The following is a 14761-nucleotide window of genomic DNA, read 5'->3' as shown; positions in this document are numbered from 1 at the left end:
GACTTTACTGTACACACAAGGAAGGTTTCCCAGGGAGATGTGGGTGCTCTGCATTCAGCCCAACTCCTCTGATAGTGTAAGGTAAACTCTGGCTGTTTATTTCAAATTATGCTCTGTTGCTGGCCTCTGAACCTTCCCACAGTCCAGTCCTCAGTCTTGAGCATCGCGTGCCTTAGGGCGCTCTCTAGATCTAAAGAGAATTCTCTGGCGTAGCAGTGGGATGTTGTTTCTCTAAATTAGAAACAACTTTAAGTGCATTATATAACCTTTAAACCCAAAAGAGAAATGTCTCAGTGCCAGCTGCCAGAAACTCACTGTTGCATCTCCTGTGACCTCAGGTGCTCTGGTATCCATCACCTCTCTTCAAAAGCAGCATGTCCATCCGCACAGGTGGCCTCAACAAGGAAAGCCTTCAGGACAATAGTGGCAGTCCTACAACCAGCTTTTCTGGGGCCTGGGGGCGGCCAGTGGGAGGAAGGATATTTCTGAGATAGCATTTTCTGGGCAAAGAGAAGTGAAGTGACTCAGAGAAAACCTGAAGGATTGGCTGCCACTGTTGCTATAAAACTGGTTCTTTCCAGTCCCATGGGAAGCAGCCTTATATAAGGTCAAGCAAATGCAGGTTGTGCTCCTGGCTAATACCTGGCTCACTCATCCCCATCCCAGCCCAACTCCAGCTGCAGCAGCCATTCCTGGAGGAAGTTGGGTCTTTATTGAATTAACTAAAGCTTGGAGAGGCCAGTGATTTGTTCAGGGTCACATGGCAAATGGAAGGGTATTTACTCCCAAGTCAGTCTGACTTCCCTATCCTTTGTGCCCCTGAGAAGGACATTCCCTTGCTCTGCCATCCTGGGTGCTGGCAGCAGGGTTGACTGAGAACCATCCAGGCACTGGTCCTGAATCAGCCCCCTCTTGGAGGTGAGGCTCTCCATAGAATGTGGGAAAGACCAGAGGACGAGAGGGGGCCAGGAACAAGAATGGCACTGAATGACTGATGAGAAGAGGATGTCTACACTACACATGTGTTTTCCAGCTGCTCAAAAGACTCAAATCAACTTTGTTTCTATCCAATTATCTATTTCATCAATAGTTCCTACATCACTTTGGTGAGAGGGAAATAAGTCATTGTAAGCCCATTCATACCAAACAGAAAAAGATTCACTAAATTGACTTTAAGCATTAATGGAATCTGTGACGTCACCATATTGTTTTCAATTATTTTTAAAATCTCACATGTATAAACAAAATGCTGCTTTTGACTTGAACATTTTCACCGGTATGTGCTCATGCCAACTCAATTAAGAATACTCACGAGGGGGGAGAATTAGAACCATCTAAATATCTAAAAATAGGATCAGTGTGACAATTATCATAAATGTCCATATGTTAATATATTATAGTTGTTGAAATTTCTGTGATATATTTTAATAGCAAAGGGGAATTCTTATAATAGCTAAGCATAAAAAGCAGAATATCTCAACTATCTAACAAAGTGCATAAAGAAAAAGAAAGGAAATACTGGCAAATGACCATTCTGGTAGACTCTGAGTGGCATAGTTTATGGGGGCATGATTTTTAAAAATTTCTGTATTCGTTTTTTCAAAATTTTAGCACATTAGAGTTCCCATTGTGGCTCAGCAGGTTAAGAATCCAGCTAGTATCCATGAGGATGTGAGTTCAATCCCTGGCCTCACTCGGTGGGTTAAGGACCCAGCGTTGCTGCCAGCTGAGGAGTAGGCCAAAAATCCAGCTCAGATCTGGTGTTGCCAAGGCTGTGGCTGCAGTTCCAATTTGACCCCTACACCAAAAACTTCAATATGCTGCAGATGTGGCTGTAAAAAGAAAAAAAAAGAGAACATAAAACGATTTTGGCATGTATCATTTTTACACTCAAAAATCCCAACTCTAGACCTCCTCAAGTCCTTGGAATCTGCAGACTGTAGCTCAACTTTTCTTGATGCCCAAGAGAGGCTGTGGCAGTGTCTGCCCAGTGTCAAGTGTGCGGTCCATCGCTCTTACAAGATGCACCCAAATGTTCTGCTGTGAGGACACTGTGGGGTGATTGCAGCTGAAAGAAGTGCTAGGGACGGTCTTCGCTCTCATCCACCACTGATGCGTCCAGGTCTGGAGCAAACTTCTTCGTGTCATTTTCACTTGACAGCTCAGGCTTATGGTCCCTCTGGCCACTCTAGATTGAGAATGATGTCAGATATGGGCTAAGGCTGGTGTCCACTGAGGAACGAACGGTTCCCAGCTTCCTCCTAGCACTTCTCGAGATACTGCAGCCTTCAGGGTGCACTTGACAGCCTCACTAGCTCTGCTGCTGGCTGGAAACAGCCTCCTTCTCCATTCTGTGCTTCCCCCAAGTCCGACCCATGCCTTCACTTAATGCGCAGTTTCTGACACTTCCTAATCAGCAGATGGATTGTTAGAACTTGTTAATTCTAGAGGTTGCTTTTTATCATCTTTCGGATTGTTTCTGCACCCTATAAAGCAGAGGCTGTCTGGAACCTATCTCCTATTTGTTGTGTATGGCAGTATTCTTGAGAGATTGTGCTAGCGTGGTGGTCCAGAAGAGAGATGCTTCAGGCACACTCAGAAGGAGCCATTTACCAAAATGGTTTGCATGCTTTCCACTCACCAGTCCCAGCAAGGGTCCTTTCCCATGCTTCCTCCTCCCCTACGGGTGAAATGAGAATCGCTACCTGCCATATCTTCTTTTGTCTGCAGAAGGGCTCACTCTCCCCAAAAGAAATGCCCCTCTCCTTACCTGTGCACACTTGACCTTTAAATCAATCTTGTCTGGACTTCAGCCTCATCCCTCCCTACTTTTTGCACCCCAAGCATCCTGCCCCTGACACACTACCCTTCCTCCTGTCCCTGAACACATGTGGATGGTCTTTACAACCCTCATGCCTTTTCACACGTTTCTTCTGCCTAAAATATATACCTCTTCCACATGTGCCTAAAGTCTCTTTTTTATCTTGATTGGGATTTGTTTTTTAATTCTTTTATTTTGTATTAAAATATAGTTGATTTACAACATTGTGCCAATTTCTGCTGTACAGAAGCACATTCCCTTTCTTATATTATCTTTCAACATGGTCTTTCTCAAGAGACTGGATATAGTTCCCTGTGCTGTGCAGTAGGACCTCATTGCTTATCCATTTTAAATGGAATACTTTGCATCTACTAACCCCAAACTCCCGTCCATCGCACTTCGTCTCCCCCATCCCCTTGGCAACCACAGGTCTGTCCTCTATGGCTGTGAGTCTGTTTCTGTTTTGTAGATAGGTTCATTTGCACCGTATTTTAGATTCCACATGTAAGTGATATCAGTCATTCTCTTTCTGACTTACTTAGTATGAGAATCTCTAGTTGCACCCATGTTGTTGCACATGGCATTATCTTGTTCTTTTTATGGCTGAGTAGTATTCCATTGTACATATGCACCACATGTTTTCACTCCATTCATTTTCCAGTGGACATTTAGGTTGTTTCCATGTCTTGGAAATAGTGCTGCAATGAACATAGAGGTACATGTATCTTTTTGATACATGTTTTGTCCAGATATATGCCCAGGAGTGGGATTGCTGAGTCATATGGTAGTTCTATGTTTAGTTTTCTGAGGAATCTCCATTCTGTCTTCCATAGTGGTTGTTCCAATTCACTTTCCCACCAACAGTGTAGGAGGGTTCCTTCTCCCTAAAGTCTTAATTTCCTTCCTCATCAGACAAAATGAGTAGTTCTCTCCCTATCCTTTGCATCTCTCTAAACTTATGTTTGTCACCTGTGTTGCAATTATTGCTCATGCGTCTTTCTTACTGGTAGAGTGTAACCAGCCCAACGCATATGCGTCATCCTGAGTGTGATACAGATCACATTGTATGTGCTTTTATGTCTTTAACTTACCTATTAATTGGCTCTGGTCACCACTGGCAGCATTACTTCACTCTATAATGGGGAAGGATAGCCTTTGTACTGAATTCTATGGCAAGATAAGATTACAAATATGTTCCTGAAAGTTCTTCAAATTCACTCTTTTGATGTGTTGGCCAAGCTTCACAAATGAAGAATGCAAAAATCCTGAAATGTACTTCTCTTAATTCATTCTGAGGTGCTGAGTTCTTTGGAGCACATGCTACTAAGTGACCCAAAGCCCCCTAACAGTAAAATTTGGGACAAGTGCTGTCTGTCTTAGAAGATGCTGCATAGTACATGACCCTGCTGTCCTCCCACATGAATGCAATGGTGGTAAGATCCTGGTATTGACAGGTCACATGCGATACCCCTGTGGTCTCCATGGCTGTGCCTCCAGACTCCCCTTCATTTACATACCCCTTCAAGGACCCAGGATGTACCTCATTCCTTTACCTCTCCTCCTCTCACAATGAGACTTAGCACTTAGATCTAAAACCTCAGTACCATCTACAATCTAAGGGACCATCTGACTGATGGAGCTACTCCCTGCATGTGGACTTGGCTTTCAGAGTTGCTGTAGTGTGGGCTCCCCTAGATACAGTCCTCACTGATGCAGGGTGATGCTTTTAAGATAAGCAGATTGTATCGTGTTCCAGATCAAATGTCTCCTGTGTCTCCCCATCCTTCCAGGGAGAAGGTCCTTTGTCTTGGCATGGCTTGGGGGACCGCTTCCCACACTTCCAACTTCCCTGCCTGACACTCTGGCAAGCAGCTGGGAAAAGCTCTGCAGAATCAGGAAGCACATCCTGCTTTTCTGAAAGCTGTGGCTTTACACGTCAAGTTCCTTCTGCTTGGACTGGGTTTCCCTCTGCCCTTGTCTGGCTCGTGACTTTCTTACTGCTCCTTCCAAATACGGCATCACTATTCTCCCACCTGGGACGTCCTTCCCAGCACCCATCTCCCTCCCACAGGGGACCTTTCCCACCACTCCCATCACTGCCCTTGTCATTGTGTCATAGTTTACTGATTAAATATTTTCCTCCTACACAAAATTCTGAGAGGAGGAGCACTGTTTAATTCTCACTCCTCTGTACTCACCTCATCTCCCTACTCAGTGCTGGCGTGGCATCGAGTAGATGCTAACGACTCAACATTTACTCAGTGAATGGGATGAAGGAACAAAAGTAAAACCAAAATCAGAGCTCACTTGAAATCCACCCAGCTATGTTGGGTCCAACCCTCCAGGAGGTGGAAGCATTTAAAAGAGAGTGTCTCTACAGCTCCCTGAACCTGCACAACAGATCACTATTGAGTGTTAACTCCAATACGTATGCAAACTTAGAACCTCATTTGAAATCCTACCAAAATGTGCCTCTTACAAATGAATCCTCATTGCCTATTAGCTGCCAGATCTGATCAGGATCATGAAAATAGGAGGGAAACCCATGGTGCCTCATGTTCTCCGCAAGCCTGATGTCCCTCCTGAGAAGGGCAGGCTGTGGGGTTTGGGTTCCCTTGAGGCTCTGCTTTTCATTTGCTATGGTCAGGTCTGGCAGCCACCCTCCTGGGGGCCCTCAGTTTCCTAGTGGACAGGAGCAGGGCTGGACAGGACCTTCCATGACTCACCCTGGGAGTCTGTGTGACCCAGTTTTATGGATAAAGTTTGGGAGACAGGACTGTCACTGAGTCTGCGACGGTGCCCCGGGTATGGCAAAAATATTGCATTCGGCTAGCCAGCCACCCTGCTGGGTTCTAGGAGTAGAGCTTTGGGGGTTGGGGTCTTCCTCATGGCTGCTCAGTGATGGATGCTTGGAGGAGGATGCTGGTGACATGCAGGCATTCTGCACCCCTGTGCTCCCACTGGGTGTCTCCTGAGTGGTCAGCAGGGTCCTTGGAGCTTGGGCACCCTGACCTGGATGGACCACCACAGTGGTTCTGGGAGATGAATGTATTTCCTGCAAATATCAACAAGTGAAGAAGGGACTTTTCCTATCCATCAGGATGGGACCCTCCTAAAGGAGAATGGGACCTATTTCACACTGAAAAACGGAAAGACAGGAACCTTCTCATATCCGAGCATGTCTATTCATTCTCTCTGTCTCACACACACACACTCACATAGGAATACCACTTTCAATGACCTTTCTTTCCAATGCAGAATAGAAGGAGGTTCTTGGGATCAGGGATTTCCCCTAAATAATATGGGAAAGGCCCCCGACATCCTCTCTTTCCTCACCCCCAGTCCCTGCCTACTATCCTGGCCAGATTTTGACAATTTGGTTCTTAAACACTTCTGAGCATAAACCTCCAGAGTGACCCAGAGCTGCACCAAGAAACTCCAGACTTGACTAAAGCAGTGAATGGTACACACCCTGCAAAGCATGGCAGGACATTCTGCTCACCCCTCAAGTGCGATCAGAGAGAGGGGCATCTGTGCTACAAGCAAAGACTCCCCTCTCCATCAGTGAGGCCCCAGAGAGGTGGGGCTGGGGCTGTTCAACTCTCCTAGGCATATTGTTGGACTTCATTCTGAGTGCTAAGTCTTCATGAGTTCCTAAAATAGTGTGTTGACTATAATTTTAACAAGTCCCTTGTCTTTTAAATCCTGACTTCCTATGTGGATAGTGCCTGGCTTGGCTTGATTTGCTTATTAAAATCTTCTCTGCCTAATGTTCCCTTTCAGCTGGCAATGTGTGGGATTCTATTTCTTCTTGAAAGAAAAAGCCCACACAATTTACTTTATGTAACTCTGCGATATTCTTCTGCACAATAGCCAGCCCAAAAGATGGAGTTTTCAACACATGGCTTGGAGGCTAAAAAGACAGTTTGGAGGCACAGTGCCCAGGAGCTGAAGAGTTGGACAGAGACGGTGGTATCGCAGCTACCTCCCACTTTCCTCCTTGGAAGTGCTCAGCCATCTGGCAGGGGCGGGGCCGCCTTAGCCCCTCACACCTGCCTCTGTCCCACGGCCTCACTCACAAGAGCTGTTTCCAAGCAGACGACACATGAATGTGTGGGCAGAACACAGCTCTCATGGTGTGAGATGGCGAAGGGGACTGGAGCCAGGATTTAACCTCATCCTCAACTCTTCTTTTGGACCAGGGTCTTACAGAAGCTCCTAACTTTGGGGATTCTGAGCATGAACCCTTGTGCTTGAGGCAAAATGAGTATCAAGATGGGTTCCTGAGTTCAGGGAATAGAGCATCATGTCATGGCTCTGACGCAGTGGAAGCAGGTGTGCCCCAGCCCACATCACCCACACACCTGTTCATTCATTCATTCACTGAGCACCCACTACATCCTTGCCCAGCACTACTGTAGCTGGAAATGCAGACTTAAAGAAACCAGGTAGGGACCAAGTTCTCCTGGCAACTGCATCCTAGCAGAAGGACACTGATAAGAAGTAAGTTAGCAAGTAAGACAGGTGCAGCGAGAACATGTCCATCAGGCTCTGGTTTATTTGCATTGTTAATGAAAATGATCAATAAACAATCCATAACAGGAGTAGAAAAGAGCTTTAGTTGAGCCAGACTGAGAACCATAGACTGGAAGGTAATGTGAAGGAACTTCTCCGGAGAAGCATAGTATTCAGTACAGTTTTATGTCTCATCAGGACAAAGAACTTCAAACAAGTCAGGAATACATTACTTCAAGGTTAAAAAAAAAAAAAAAAAAAAGACCAGCGTATACACAGTGGGTCAGTGTGGCCTTGGCATCTGGAAGGGAGTCTTACCATCGAAGGAGGTCCAGCCTTGATGTCCCAAGAGGGGAGGCATTTAATCTTCATTTTTAACATAGACATTCTTTGGTTCTGGTCAGTGCATCCTTTTTTTTTAATAATTAAAGCAGATGTACAATGTATGTTTGATAGGCCATGAACAGGCTGTTCGAGTTAGCATAAAATTCAAGTTAACACATGTACAAGCCAGAACGGCTTCTCCATATGTGAACATTTCTTTCATCAGCATCAAGGCCAGAGAGGGAGATGCAGGACCGAGGAAAGGCACTGAGTTGAGAGCAGGAGGTTTGGGCACCAGGAGGGTGCGTAAGCCAAGGGGACCTTTGAATGTGGTCAAAGGCAGCACAGCTGAACCCATTTGTTCAGCCCCTAATAAACTCTCTCTGTATTATGACCTTGGCTTTCGTCCAAGACTTGTCCAAGCAACCTGCCACTACATTTGCGATTTTTAAAAAAGTCTTTTAAGATATTGTTCACTTCTACCTCATGGGGTCTTCTCTGCATAAAGTCAAGAATGAGGCATCTCATTAGGAACTTTGAGGAAAAATCCAGTATTCTGATCAAGAGAATTACATTTTCCTTTATCTTTTTGGCTGCGAAGAATCTCAGAGGAGTATCTTAGTCTCAATTACTGCAATTACATCTTCCCATGTTAGAATTTGGAGAGGTCCTCACAAGTGATGAAGTGCCCACTTATAATAATGATGCAGAACTGGCTCAAATCCCTATTTCCTGCTGTAAGAGGTGTGACCTGGAGAATGTTTACTAACCATTCTGAGCTGGGTTTCTCACCAAAGTGGGACGAGTGATACTTGATAGGGTTGTTTTTGTTTTTGTTTTTGGTCACACCCACAGTATGTGGAGGTTCCCAGGCCGGGGACAGAATCTGAGCAGCAGCTGCAAGCTACACCCCAGCTGCAGCAACACCAGATCCTTTAACCCACTGCACTGAGGAGGGATCAAATCCACACTTCTGCAGCAACCCAAGCTGCAATGGGATTCTTAACCCCCTGTGCTGCAGCTGCAACTCCTTGATAGGCTTTTACGTAGATTAAATGTTCCTAATATTACTATCCTTTTTCTTGTTGCTACTTCCATATTTCTGTCTGGTTTATATTTCCCTATTTCCTTATATGATTATTTTGTTGTAAATTTTCTCAAATCCATTGTAGAAAGAAACAAGTTACATAATTTATTTCAAAGTTCCATTACCCCCTGATAACATAACAAGAGCTGAGTGTAGCATAATAAAGCTTCAGGCATCTACTTGCTCAAAATAAAATCTGTTCACAAACTCAAAAAATTCGTATGTACTTTCTTCCTGCTAAATAATGCCATTCAGTTTCTATAACTTCATCTTATATACTTTAATGAAGTTTCCTTCAGGGCCTGTGTTTTTCACTCACAGTTTATCATTTCTGAGCATAGAGGCAATTTTTAAGAACCATTTTCTTGATTCTAAGTATGCCTTTTGTCTGCTTTCTTTTCATTTCTGAGACAGCACTCACTCATGGCTTTATAATCCAAAACAGGAAAGCAATATATGTCTCAGTTAGAAACTGAAACAGCCACATCTTTTGTCTCCCTGTGTTCTCAAAAAAAAAAAAAAAAAAGATGATATACATCATAACTTATTCCTTCCCTCAAAGTAATGATTGTTTGCTTTTAAGTTTCTATCTCCTTCGGGAAGCTTTTGTTTTTGCTAATGCACTGTAATGCATATTAAACACATTAAACACACAAAGCCTATTCCAAGATTTTTTTCTTTTTATGGCCACACCTGTGGTATATGGAACTTCCCAAGCTAGGGGTCAGATCAGAGCTACAGCTGCCAGCTTACACCACAGCCACACCAGATCTGAGCCACATATATGACCTAGGCCATAGCTTGCAAAAACGCTGGATTATTAACCCACAGAGCAAGTCCAGGGATCGAACCCATATCCTCAAGGAGATTGCATCAGGTTTTTAACCCACTGAGGCACAATGGGAACACCCTATTCTAAGATTTTTAAAAGTAACCAAAGAACAAATTACTTAATTCAAAACATTTCAACAAACAGGAGTTAAGTCAGGAAGAAAAATAAGGAAACAAAACATCATTGTTGGATCCTCTGCAAGGAATAAGGAACAAGTCAGCAGGTGGAATCTCACTCCCTGAAGTAGGATACAATGAGATCAGATGGTTTTCAGCGTCTCACCCATTCGACCTACTTTTTCAGGGGTCAACTAAAATCTGTGCTTAGCATAGCACATAACTAGGGGCCGTTGATTACAACCCATCATTAGAAAATTACGATAGTACTGTAAGTTAACTGTACTGAAATTGTTACTAATATTCTTGTGGTCTTCTTTTTTCTTTCTTTTTTTCAGGGCTGCACCTGAGGCATATGGAAATTCCCAGGCTAGAGGGTGAATCGAAGCTTCAGCTGCCAGCCTATGCCACAGCGAGATCTGAGCTGCATCTGAGACCTACACCACAACTCACAGCAATGTCGGATCCTTCACCCACTGAGTGGAACAGGAATCAAACCTGTGTCCTCAAGGATACTAGTCAGGTTTGTTATGGCTGAGCCACAACGGGAACTCCTCTTGTGGTTTTCTTTTCAGCGTCTATTGCCTATCACTGGTGGAAGAGAAGATGAAAGACATTTGAATTACTTGGTGGGATGGAGAGAAAACTGGGGAAGATGTAGTGATACCATTAACTTCCTCATCATCCACAGAGCAGGGGGCCACCCTCTCCCCTTTGCCGGGAGAAAGAAGGGAGATCTCTGTCTGACGAGAGTCGCCTTCTAAGGATGAGGAAGGATTGTGAGGCTGTAAAACACTGAAATCTCTGTCTAGGAAGAGAGTGGTCTTTCATCCAGGGCTATTTAAAAACAGGACGGATCCTCATCTATCTCCCATGGGTCAGATGTGGCGGGAGAATGAGTAAACTGTTTCTTCCAGCCGGATGAGTCTACAGTGTAAACTAGAGCACGTGTGAAAGCCGGGGGAAACATGGCCACAAAGGAACCGCACACCTGAGATCCACTCTCCACCTGCTGCATTTAAGAAGAAGGGAGTCTTTGACAGCAGCACCTGTTGAGGACATGATGGCATAGAGTTTAACGTTAGCCTTCTTCCTATGTAGATTTTCGTGTCTCTTTTTTTTCACTCTCTGCAACATCTACTGCTAACTTACCATATCTTACTCTGTTTTATCTATTTGTACTCGTCATCTTAAGCCATTTCTGGAATAGAAAGGGGCATAATTGAATAAGATAAATTCTATTAATTAAAGGTTTTGGCATTTGCCATTTTTATTATAATATGTCTTGGTGTGGGCCTATTTGGGTTCAACTTGTTTGGGGCCCTCTGTGCTTCCTGTATCTTGATGTCCATATCCTTTAGATTTGGAAAGTTTTCAGTCCTAATTTCTTCAAATATATTTTCCATCCCCTTTTCTTTTTCTTCTCCTTCTGGAATTCCCATTATGCATAGATTGGCCCACTTTATATTATCCCATAAGTCTCTTTTATTGCTTTCATGTTTTTTCATTTGGTTTTCTGTCTGCTGTCCTGATTGGGTGATTTCCATTATTCTATCTTCCACGTCACTAATTCATTCCTCTGTATTATTCATTCTGGTCTTTATTGCCTTTAGCTCAGTTGGTATCTCTGCAAATGAATTTTCTAGTTTGTCTTGGCTCCTCCTTATATTTTCTAGTTCCTTTCTAAAGGAATCCGCATTACTGTTCATATCCTCTCTTAATGCCTTCAGAGTTTTCGCCATCTCCCTTTCGAACTCAATGTCTGTCAGACTGCAGGGGTCTGTTTCATTGTTGACTGCTTTAGGTGAATTCTCCTGTTCTTTAACTGGGAATGGTTTCTGTGCTTCTTCATCTTGCTTGTATTTTTCTGTGAGATTGGGGAAGCCAAACTGTGGTCTTGCAAGGCTACCTCTATGCAAGAATAACCCTTTGTATTTTGGGGGGGCATTACTACTTATTTTTGGGGTGGGAGTTTGAATATTTGCTGTCTCTTTCTTTGGTGTGAGCAGGCTGTTATCCCCAGGATGCTCGGTGTGTCTTCAGGGAGGAGGAGGCAATGCGTAGGACCAGCAGTCAGTGCCAGGTCGTTGGGCTCTCACCAGCAGCAAGGACCTCCGGAGCCAAGGTCTCAGTGCCCAGCCCCCACCTGAGCGTCTCAGGCTCTTGTGTCCTGGCTGGTGGTTCAGATGATCTGTGCAGCTCTCACTCTGCTGTTCTCAGTCCCGCTGCTGTGCTTTTCTGAGGTCCCTCTGTCCTGGCTGATCTCTCTGTCAGTTAGGTGGCTTCCCAGGAGGTGGGTTCCTTTTCTCCTTCACAGCTCCCTCTCAGGAATGCTAGTTCCATCCTGATTCCTTTTCTCTCTCTCTCTCTCTCTTTTGTTCTACCCAGTTATGTCAAGAGTTTCTTGCCCTTTTTGGAGGTTTCAGTTCTTCTTCCAGCATTCAGCTGATGTTCTGTGCGAGTCATTTTACATGTAGATGTGTTTTTTATGTGTTTGTGGGGGAAGGTGAGTGCAATCTCTTACTCCTCTGACATCTTGCTCCACCCCTGTTTTTGGCACTTTGCATGTGTGTGCCAGATGTCATGCCAGTTCCAGGGGGTATAAAGAATAGGAATCACTGGCCTCAGGGTCTTTCCAGTGTAGAACAGAGCACATACAGGTCCACAGGCAATAATATAGTGAGAAACCTTGCAGGGAAACACCTCAAAGCAGTATACAAATCCTGCTTGCAGGTATGAATGAGGAGGATGTGGGCAAAGCTGGGGTGAGGGGGCAGGCATGGTCTCCAAGGAACAGCATTCAGGCTGCCCTTCTTTATCCAGGAATGTCGGTATTCTGATATGGTGCATTACCGGCAAATGTCTTCTTTGACTAGAGTTTTCTTCTATGCTTTTGTTCCTAGAATGTGATCACTGGTATAATTTGACAAACAGTTTCAGGAGACTTGTCTGCTTTCCAGGGAATTCTAATAAAAATACCACAGCAGAAGTGTCTTCAGTGAAAGAAAACACGCTATAATTTTTTTTGATGCCCTGACACAACATGGACCAAAAAATGTCTCAGCCTCAACACAAATGCAAAAATAGCCCACTCAAGCACTAACCTGACAAATAAAGGGAGGTGTATTTATCCAAAAAGCAAAAGAAAGGTTTACCCAAAAAAGTAAGTAGATAAGACACCTTTATAAATATGCCAGTCTGTTCCGTGTTTGCAATTTCTGTTTTGTAAAGAAACCTGGAGATCCATGACTAGGAAGGATTTGTAGGTTTGCTGCTGAATAACTTCAAATGAGAGGCTCTGGGAATAACATGAGGGGACCCTTGGCCAGTGTGGGAGCCTAGCAAACTGCTTGGAACCTCCCTTTCAGGGGTGCTTTCTTACTACAGCAATTCCAGTAGCATTATAGTAGTAGATTTTTATTTTATTGAGCACTTACTATAAAATTCTGACAACCCATTTATAGATGAGGAAACAGAGGGCTAGAAAAATCAGCTAAGTTGTCCAGGGAATGAATACCTAGCTTGGAAACTGAGAGTGCTTCTCCAACTTCGCCTATGGCTTGTTCACTCATAATTCTATACTTGATTATCTCATTTAATTCCAACTTGTCATTTTTAATCTCCATGATAAAACTATAAGATGTTATTAGTGCACATAAAGCGCATGTAAACTGAAGAAATACACTCTAGCAGCAGTGCTCCTTGTTTTGGAGATTTTTACAAAGATGTCTGGACAACGCCCCCTGCAGGGTGGTCAGGTTACCGGAATCCTCCCAGGACTTCCCTAAAGAGCCAGGGTACCTGAGAGGTGGGTGGGCTATTGATGCTTCCTGGGCTCAAGGCTGTGCCTGTCTTCCTGAGAGTAGACTGGTTTCCAGGCAACGCTGTGGTCCATCTATTTTCATACCACTGCAGTTACAAGCTTTTTTTTTTTTCTTTTCAAAATAAACATATGGTACCAATAGTGTGATGAGATGCTTTCTGAAGTCTGGCTTTCCCGCCAGTAGTAATTCCATGGTTACTGCCAATGGGGCTAGAAAAATTCCTAATGAGAGACTCAAATAATGAATAAATAGATCTGCCAGATGTCCATTAAGGCCTGAGACTCTGAATGCCAACAATGTGCTTTATCAGGATAATAGACTTTTTACAAGTGTCCTGGTCTTGGAAGATGGAAAAAAAGGACAGCCCTAAATTACTTCTAAATGGTCTTATAAAAGCTAAAGAGTAGACTGGTGCTGGGGTCTGGTCCTCATGGCTGGTAAACAAAAAGTCAGTAACTTGCATTTGGTTGGTATGTGCAATAAGTTACAGTCCCTGGGATCTAAACTGCTTGATTCAACATATTTGAAGGCCTTAATCATCTCTTCTTGAAAGTAAAAGTGTATTAGTTGTATACAGCATATAGTTTAAAGCCAGGAACCCCCAAAATGTACATTTAAATCCCAACTTTTGTACCTTCGATGAAGTCAAAATCACTCTTGCTTGTTTCAAAAAAGAATCCCTTGTTCTAATTCTATAGGATGCCCTTTTCCCCATGTTCTGAAAGCTATGTGTATCCTAAGCAGTTGAGTTATTGCTCTGCAGTTTAAGTGCTCCAACATTATAAACAATAAAGAAAAATGCAATGCTTTCTACAATAACATTGGCTCTGGGGGAGCCATGGTCCTCTGAGATGGGATTTTAGTGAAAATTTGAGGTGTTTGAAGATGCCTAGCATAGCTGAGGTCCTTATTTCAGGCAGCCCAGAGGCATTCTATGGGGTGAAAGACTTATAAATGGAAGAGGAGCGACTGTCTTGCCCGGCAGGGGCCGCCTCTAATTCAGGTCTGTGTTTAGGGTCTTGAAATGCTGCAGGGATCATGAAAATGTTCAGAGATAATAACCATCATTTACCCTAAAGAAGGGTAAAACTGGATCCAATGGAATTTGTGCTAGAGAACTTGAGAGATGGCATTTCTGTTTGGGGGCAGTCGCACCTCCAGGGACATTCTGCAGACATTCCCGGCCTTCCCATACTAAGCGGGCTAGAGGGGTCCCGGGGGAGGCAGAGACCCCCGCAGATC

At 44.0% G+C, this 14761-nt stretch overlaps 1 protein-coding gene across 1 annotated transcript in view; it reads left to right on the top strand.

The window, feature by feature from the left end:
- HECW1 (HECT, C2 and WW domain containing E3 ubiquitin protein ligase 1) overlaps window positions 1–14761 on the top strand; it is a 407661-nt gene that overhangs the window by 183566 nt on the left and 209334 nt on the right. The gene's annotated exons all lie outside the window — the stretch shown is intronic.

This window comes from Phacochoerus africanus, chromosome 16 (genome assembly GCF_016906955.1).
Source record: "Phacochoerus africanus isolate WHEZ1 chromosome 16, ROS_Pafr_v1, whole genome shotgun sequence".
In the NCBI taxonomy this organism is placed as follows: domain Eukaryota; kingdom Metazoa; phylum Chordata; class Mammalia; order Artiodactyla; family Suidae; genus Phacochoerus; species Phacochoerus africanus.
Note: the sequence above shows the minus strand (reverse complement) of the source record. Positions and strands in the feature narration are given on the sequence as shown.